General features: G+C 47.3%; 3 non-coding genes across 3 annotated transcripts; 2 read left to right on the top strand and 1 right to left on the bottom strand.

The window, feature by feature from the left end:
* Positions 1-393: 393 nt before the first annotated feature.
* TRNAR-ACG lies at positions 394-466 on the top strand. Its single transcript has one exon. It is a non-coding gene; the product is annotated as a tRNA-Arg (tRNA).
* Positions 467-1,851: 1,385 nt separating this feature from the next.
* On the bottom strand, positions 1,852-1,924 carry TRNAR-ACG. The gene has a single exon. It is a non-coding gene; the product is annotated as a tRNA-Arg (tRNA).
* Positions 1,925-3,045: 1,121 nt separating this feature from the next.
* On the top strand, positions 3,046-3,117 carry TRNAW-CCA. Its single transcript has one exon. It is a non-coding gene; the product is annotated as a tRNA-Trp (tRNA).
* The last annotated feature ends 4,847 nt before the right edge of the window (positions 3,118-7,964 follow it).

The raw sequence follows: 7,964 nt of genomic DNA, 5'->3' as shown, positions 1-7,964 counted from the left end.
GGAATGCAGGTGCCTCCTGAGCTGCTGTTCCACAGCCAGGACAGAGCCAGCACTCCCAGGATGTCCTGGCACCTCATGTGCCCTGGTCCCCAGACCCCTCCAAGGCTCACACTGGTCCTGCTGCCCTTTGTCAGTGCCTTGCCGAGTTCTGCATGTGACAGTGATGGTCTCACAGCAGGACATGGTCCCAGAGAAGCTTTGGAGTTTCCATCCTTGGAGTTATTTAAGAGTATTTATTTTGACTACAACCTGATGTCAAAGACGGTTGTGCTCTGAGCAGGGGTTAGATCCCCTGCTTCCCAGGGATCTCCTAAGATCACGTTTTCTATACTGAATTAATTCTGTCACAAAGCCCATCCAGCGATGGGAAGCCCCCAGAGCTCCGGGAGGGCTGGGCCAGTGGCGCAATGGACAACGCGCCTGACTACGGATCAGGAGATTGCAGGTTCGACTCCTGCCTGGCTCGCAGTTTTCCTGCCCACAGCCTGGCTGTCATATTGACCCTGACAGGGGACACCTTCCTCCATGGAGCCCTGCCTCTCTCTGGTGTTGTCCCTTCTCGGTGGGCTTCCTGCACAACAAAACTTCCCTCCTATCAGGGCAGGCTCTGACTGGATACATTGGCAAAAAAATTCTCTGGGAGATGGTAAATCACTAAGAGAGGAGCTCAGAGAAGCTGTGGCCTCTACATCCTTGGAGATATTCAGTGTCTGAGCATGCAGTCCTGATCTGCATGTCATAAATTAAGCAGAAATCTGGACTAGAGACCACCCATTTCCAACATGAATCACTGTCATTTGATGTAAAATTACCATTTCCATGTTCTTTTGTCACTTCATCCTGCATTTGCACACTCATGGTCCTGTCACCACTGTTTTGCACCTTTACCGTGTCTGTGGCTTGGGCCAGGAAGGTGTCCATGTGCAGGGTAGCCCAGACCCATTGGCCATCAATCAAGATCTTGCTACAGATCACCTGCCCACGCCTCTGTCACCAGGCTGGAGCAAGTGGAGGTGGCCTTGGGCTAAGCTTTCCCCTCCACTGGGCACCACAGCTCCAGAGAGTTCTGTATGGGCTGGGAAGTTTAACTACACATCCCAGGAGGAAGGCAAGATGTGCTCTCCAACCAGCCAGAACAGCTGAGCTGAGCCTGGAGCTCAGTACAGGCATCTCCTCTCCTGGGTGTGGAACCAGTGGGACCACAGGTGAGGAGGGCAAGGCTGACATGGAAGGGGCAGGTGGGAGCTAGGTGAGATCCTGCTGCTTCCCTTCAACCACCAATAAATCCAGGTGGTCCTGAAGTGAGGACAGCAGGTGGGATCAGAGGCTGGGCCCAGTTGTTCCATGGACTATGAACACACCTGACTATTGAGGCTGCAGGTTTAAGTCCTGCCTGGATTGCCTGAAACTGGTGGAGGTGACAAGGGACAGCTGTCTTCCTGAGGTCCTTAACCTTCCAGGCTTTTTTTTCCCATCCATCCAACATCACCATTACAGGAACATCATTTTGTGACATCAAAGCTGTGAGCACGGCACTGCTTCCAGAATAGAACTCAGCAAGGCACTGACAAAGGGCAGCAGGACCAGTGTGAGCCTTGGAGGGGGCTGGGGACCAGGGCACATGAGGTGCCTGGACATCCTGGGAGTGCTGGCTCTGTCCTGGCTGTGGAACAGCAGCTCAGGAGGCACCTGCATTCCGCTGTGGTGCCCCTGGTTTTGGCGTGGCCCCCATCCCTGTCCCTTTTGGAGTGTGGGACAGGACATCAGGAGCTTGGGGGAGGATGGATGATGGGCAGGAGAAAGAAGGTGCTCAGAAAGGGAGCAGGAGGAATTTCCGTGGGCTAAAAGTGTTGAGCCAGGCAGGAGTCGAACCTGCAATCTCCTGATCCGTAGTCAGGCGCGTTGTCCATTGCGCCACTGGCCCTGTCCCCTCGTCACTCCCACGTCCCTGCCACGCTGCCCCTGTCCTTCCTTCTGTGGAACAGCCTCTGCTCCCACCACAGACCCCACAGCACACCCAGCTCAGCATCCAGCAGTGAAGGACGCCCTGGACCAGCAACCCCTGACCCCAACCCCGTTAGTGCCTGGTCCTGGCTCTTTGCTTTGCCTTTGGATTGAGCTCAGCTGCTCTGTGTGTGTGTCCTGCTGTGGGGACACGTCTGGGAGACCTTGTCAGAGGTGAAACCAAAGTCAAGATAAATGATGTTCCTCAGTGTCCATTTGGCCATCAAGGAAGAAATTGTGTTGTCCCAGAGTGTTCTGCCCTTGGGAAGTCCATGGTCCCCGTCTCCAGTCATTATCACATTCTTCCCTCATTTCAGGACCCTTCCTTTCATAATCTTCACCTGGCCTAATCTTCATCCTCCCTCTGAGGTGGGATAGACCAGACTCTTGTTTTTACTGTTTTCTTGAAAGAACTCCTTATGGTGTTCATCAGGAACTTCTCTCTATTTCCATCATCTTAAATTGAATCATTGTCCTTAAACACTCCAGGAGTCCCCTGGACCGACTGTACCACCCCACACTGATATCCCAGGGAAATATCACATGGAGGTAAGTCCAGGTCCCCCAGGAGTGACTGAGCCTGCAGTTGTGAAGCTTTTTCCGCTTTTCAGAGAAGCCCTTCACTCCCTTGAGAACGGTTCCTCATGAGGCAACGTGCCGCAGACACCCAGCACACCTCCCTGCTCTGTCCTGCACTTTGGCTGTGACCTGTCACCTGTGAATCAAGGCTTTGATATCCATGCATCTTCCAGCTGAATGGGGCCCCTGGCCCCAGGGAGGTGCTGGGCCCCCATTTCTCCTGTCCCTCTGGAGACACCACATCCAGGAGTCTGTTTCCCCTGGGAGAAGCTCAGCAGGGCTCTGGGCAGTGGCCATTTTTGTCCTTCTTTCTCTGAAGTCTCATTTAGAGCCCTCTTTGTTTAGCAAGGCAAGGCAGGAAAAGATGGTGCCACCCCTCTGTCAGGTGAAACAAAATTCCTATTCCCTGAGAGAATGCCCCAAATTCCAAGATGATATTTGAGCAGAAAATGCCCCATCCCCGACCTCGTGGCGCAATGGCAGCGCGTCTGACTCCAGATCAGAAGGCTGTGTGTTCAAATCACACCGGGGTCAGGGTGTGCCCTCTGTGGGGATCTGAGATGTGCAGCTCCTGGACATTTCCTTTTGCCCTCCCACCTGCTGAAGGGCAGTGGAGGAGCCGTGGCACAGTGGTCTTTCCTTGCTGGATGAATGTTCAAAGTATCTTCAAAGTTATACTTCTTCCAAGTGTAGCTGCAGCTTTCCTTTATCCCATGTTTGCAAAGCTGACAGGAATGGTGGGCTCTGAGAGGTGGCTTCATGTCTGGGTATCAATTGTTCTGGTCCCAAAACCCCTTTGGAAGGGCAAGGACCTGTTAGGGGGGATAAGATCCCTTTGATTGTTCTTCCTCAAATGGAATAATCCAAATTTCTCCCCATCTCTCCTTGGATACCCCATATCCAACTCCCCCACCACCTTGATGGCTCTCACTGAACTTTCTTCACTATGTCAGGGAGGTTTTTTTGTTAATTCTGTTGAAATACCTGGAGGCTAAACAGAGCCACCAGCACTGGTCATCAGGATCTTTGACCCCCTGCTTTGTCTTTCCTTGATTCCCTACAGTGAGATGGACAGAGAGGATGGAGGACTGGAAAAAAAGGCTTGAATTTATAAAAATGACCTTATATGAGTTATAATTCATAAAAAGTAGATGAGCTCCTTTAAGGGCTCTTTTAAGGTGAATGTTAAAATATACAAACAGAAGACATACTGAGATAGAACAATGGATCAGTAAGAAAGACAAGAAGCTAAGATTCCTCATCCCATAACTCCTGGAGTGCCACCAAAGGGTTGAGTGAGCAGGGATTTCCTCAAGATGTCGCTGCCTCACTGCTTTCAATATCACAGAATCATCGAGGCTGGAAAAGACCTCCAAGATCATGAAGTCAAATGTCTTTGGCTCTGTCTTCATAATGTGTTTTTTTCTGTCCCTTTGGCTTCTCAGAATGGAAAGAAACTCAGGTACTTCCTTTTGGAAATTTTTCACAGATGAAAAAGCCCCAAACTGTACAATTTCCAAGATGCTGCTGTTGGGACATCTGGCACTCTCTTGAAAGGGTATTTGGCAGCAAGCATTATTCTTGTAGCCTTCTCATCAGAAGTATTTTCACTGCAGGCAATAGGAACAGTTATTTCATAAAAAAATCATATATTTTCATAAAAAATGCTGAATTTACAACTATTCTCACTTTTCAAAAGGACCAAACTGTTAAGACTTTTGAAAACTTTTTTTTTTTTTTAGCAGATTTGAGTCACAATCTAGGGAAGGTGTCCCTGCCCATGACAGAGGGTTTGGAATGAGAGGATCTTCAGGGTCCCCTTTCAACCCAAACCATTTGATGATTCTGTGAAGAGCCTGGTGATGAAGTTTAATCAAAGGGACACTTCAACAGAGAGTAGAACTTGATGACTCCCTTTCAAGGAAAGTCATCATAAGCTACTTAATAACCAAGATTAATTCATAATCTTGAGAGTCTCTAAATGTTTCCAGTTAAAATGCTCTGTCTTGCACAAACCAGGAAATCTTTGAGGCCATGTCAAATGGGGAAATATGAGGGAGAAAGGCTTTAAATATTCCATATTGCTGTAAATTCCTGTAACAAATGCTCTTTCCTATATAACTTTATTTTCCAGTGAAAATCCAGTTCTCCTGGAATTATGACCAGCCCTATCAAGGTCTGTTACACAAAGTAGTTTACTCTGAATATTGACACAGATGTAGGCTGACCAGAGCAGGATATGAAACCTGAAGCTGGGATTCCTTCACACAGTGACAGATTGAGTTCAACTCTGGACTTTTTGTGTCTGGTGGAAATGTTTTTGTGTAGAAACTTGAACTGTTCTGTCAGGCAGGAATATTTTTTATTTTTCTGTCTGTATAAGCAACAGTGTCACTTTTGTGTCACCAGGCTTCCTTCTAGAATGATCCCATCACTGTTTTGGAAGCTGAAGTTTTGTTTTAATTTCTCTCCCCTCTGCTGGCTCAAGTCTCAGCATCCAAGTTGAGGACAAGGTCACATCTCCCTGTGAGTGACCAAGGAAAGGTTGTTTTTGATCTGCTGGACCTTCCTAAGGATAAAGATCACAGAAACACAGAATGGGTAAGGTTGGGAGGCTCCACTGGAGGTCATTTGGCCCAACCTCCCCACTCAAGCAGGCCCATCCTAGAAGACATTGCACAGGATTTTATCCAGACACTTCTGGAATATCTCCAGTGAGGAAGATTCCACACCCTTTCTGGGCAACCTGTAGCTCCTCCTGTTTGTGGAGGGAAGCCCATTCCATGCCAAAAAAAGGTCTTTAGCCTCTTGATTCCCTCAGCACTTGAATCAATCAATGAAGTGGCCGCTGGAGAAGTGACAGAAGAATCTGTTAACATTTAGATACCAGGAAGAATTTCTTCTTGGAGAGGGTGGTCAGGAGTTGGAAGGGGTTTCCCAGGGAGGTGGTGGAGCTTCCATCCCTGGAAGTGTCCATGGAATTACTGGATGTGGCACTCAGTGCTCTGGGTTGGTGACAAGGCGGGGATCGGTCACAGGTTGGACTCAGTGGTCTGGCAGCTCTTTTCCACCCTACATAATTCTGTGATTCCCTGATTCTAACAGACTTTGTGTCTCATTTTCTCCAGTCAAACCTGTCCCTGGTGCTCTCATCCTTTCCCTGTTTACATCTACATCTCACTCCTGCCTCAGTGTGGAGCAGGATGGGGGTGCCAGGGCTGTGATTGCCCATGGCCTGACCCAGTCTTCCGTGAGGGGATGAATTTTTATAAATGTCTTCAGCAATGGCATGGGAAAAAAACCCAAAGAGTGGGGTTTGGGCAATTTTATTTCAGGTATTTAAAAGCCACACCAACAGCAGGGAACTTCATAAAATGGAGAAAGTGGGAAAATATATAACAGAAGTACACGGAGATAATGGATTTAGGGGAAAATAACCCAGGCTGTGGCTCTGGGTAATTTCTTTTCCAATGTACATTTTGTTGACAGCATGTGGTTGATATTTTTTTGTCTCTGCAATCAGGTGGTAGAAGGGCTTTCAGCTTGTGCACTGATATCTTTAGAATCAGGCCATAAACCAGTATGGGATGGGTTATCAGCTAAGAATCTTCAAGAGAGAAATATTACCTTGGATTTATTTCAGGGCAAAACAACAATAAAAAAGGGTCAAAGCAATTTCTTATCTCTATCTCTGTTGCAATCCCCAAGCCTGAAAATCTACAAACTTCTTTGTCATCAGATTCCAGACCTTAATTCATAATTAATTTCTTGTAAACTCTTGGGTTTTTTTTCTATTTTTCTGCTGTTTTTCCAGATACAGACCCAGGATGTACTCATGAATGATTTTCAGGTTGCTATCTTGGGAACTGGGTGAATATCAGAACAAATTCCATGAAAACCTGGGCAAAGCACAGGGACCATCCTTGTGAGCAGAGTCCAATGCTGGCAGTGAGATGTAATCAAGAGCAGATATTTAAAATTAATAAATGTCTAAATGAATACAATTTATAATACAGAACTCATTAGTTTATAGGTACCCATCCTTCTAATTGCATTCCCTGCTCTATCACAGTCCATTAGCTTTCAAAGCCCCAGAAGTGTTTTAGACACTTTTTATTCCTTATATTTGCAGTTAAAAAGTCATGATGGGAATTTTTCTCGAGAGAGAAAATGGCAAGATGAGGCTGGAGCAGATGGCCCTCTGCACCCACACCCACAAACCCAACCTCACTGCCCCTCTGGAGGGCTGGAGATGGGGGTAAAAGGTGGGTTAAACTCTGTTTTATGCCCCCAGAAAAGGTGTGGGAGTGAAAATGTACAGATGACTCTTGAGAAATGCAGCCCTTAATGCTGCTAGGAAGTCCTGGCCTTTCCAAAGGTCAGTTTCCTAGAAGTGTGTGGCTCATTACCCAGGAGGAATCCCCTCCTTGAAGGAGGGGGCGAGGTGCTGCTATGGTTTCTCAGCCAAGTCATGCACAGGGGAGCAGGAGCTATTGGCCTTGTGTGGCTCTGTGGAGACCTCTCTGCAGAGGGGGCTTGGGGTCACTGAAAATCATCCTGAACATTTTGTAAACTTCAGCAGATGAGATTCAGGATGGTTTAAGCCATTTCAACGTGTCTGTGAGGAAAGGAGATCAAAAATTAACAGCTCTGTGTTCTGGGGGATTCTTCCATGCTGGACTGTACAGCTGCTGCAATGTCAGCCCTGCTCCCAGCTGGGGCTGGAGCAAACCTCATCCCCCAGCACGGAGACCAGCATGGAAAGGATATCCCTGAATGGAGAGATGAAATGAAAGAGATGAAGTGAAAGGAGAGGCAGAAAGTATATTTACATGGTGCTCCCAGAGGTTCATCTGATAGATCACAGAATGGAATGTTTTTGGGTTGGATGGGACCTTAAAGATCATCCAGTTCCATCCTGTGCCATGAGCAGGGACATCTTCCACTATCCCAGACTGGTCCAATCCTCATCCAGCCTGGCCTTGGACACTCCCAGGGATCCAGAAGCAGCCACAGCTTCTCTGGGTACCCTGTGCCAGGGCCTGACCACCCTTATGCTTATCTCAAGGAGATATTTAAAGGACATCAGATATCAAGGAAATGCTCTATGACTCCTAAGAAACAACAGTCATCTAAATAGTGCTTTCAATCCACAAAGGGTGTAGATCCAAGAAAAACTCATTACAGGAAAAAAAAGTTTCAAGAAAAAAATAATTAATTTAAATTTAAACTAGAACCTTGGAAGCAAACAATTAGGTGATGTAGGAACAAGTGAAGATCCAGGCCTCTTCTCTTCTCTTCTCTTCTCTTCTCTTCTCTTCTCTTCTCTTCTCTTCTCTTCTCTTCTCTTCTCTTCTCTTCTCTTCTCTTCTCTTCTCTTC

The sequence above is a fragment of the Parus major genome, chromosome 3, assembly GCF_001522545.3.
Source record: "Parus major isolate Abel chromosome 3, Parus_major1.1, whole genome shotgun sequence".
In the NCBI taxonomy this organism is placed as follows: Eukaryota; Metazoa; Chordata; class Aves; order Passeriformes; family Paridae; genus Parus; species Parus major.
Note: the sequence above shows the minus strand (reverse complement) of the source record. Positions and strands in the feature narration are given on the sequence as shown.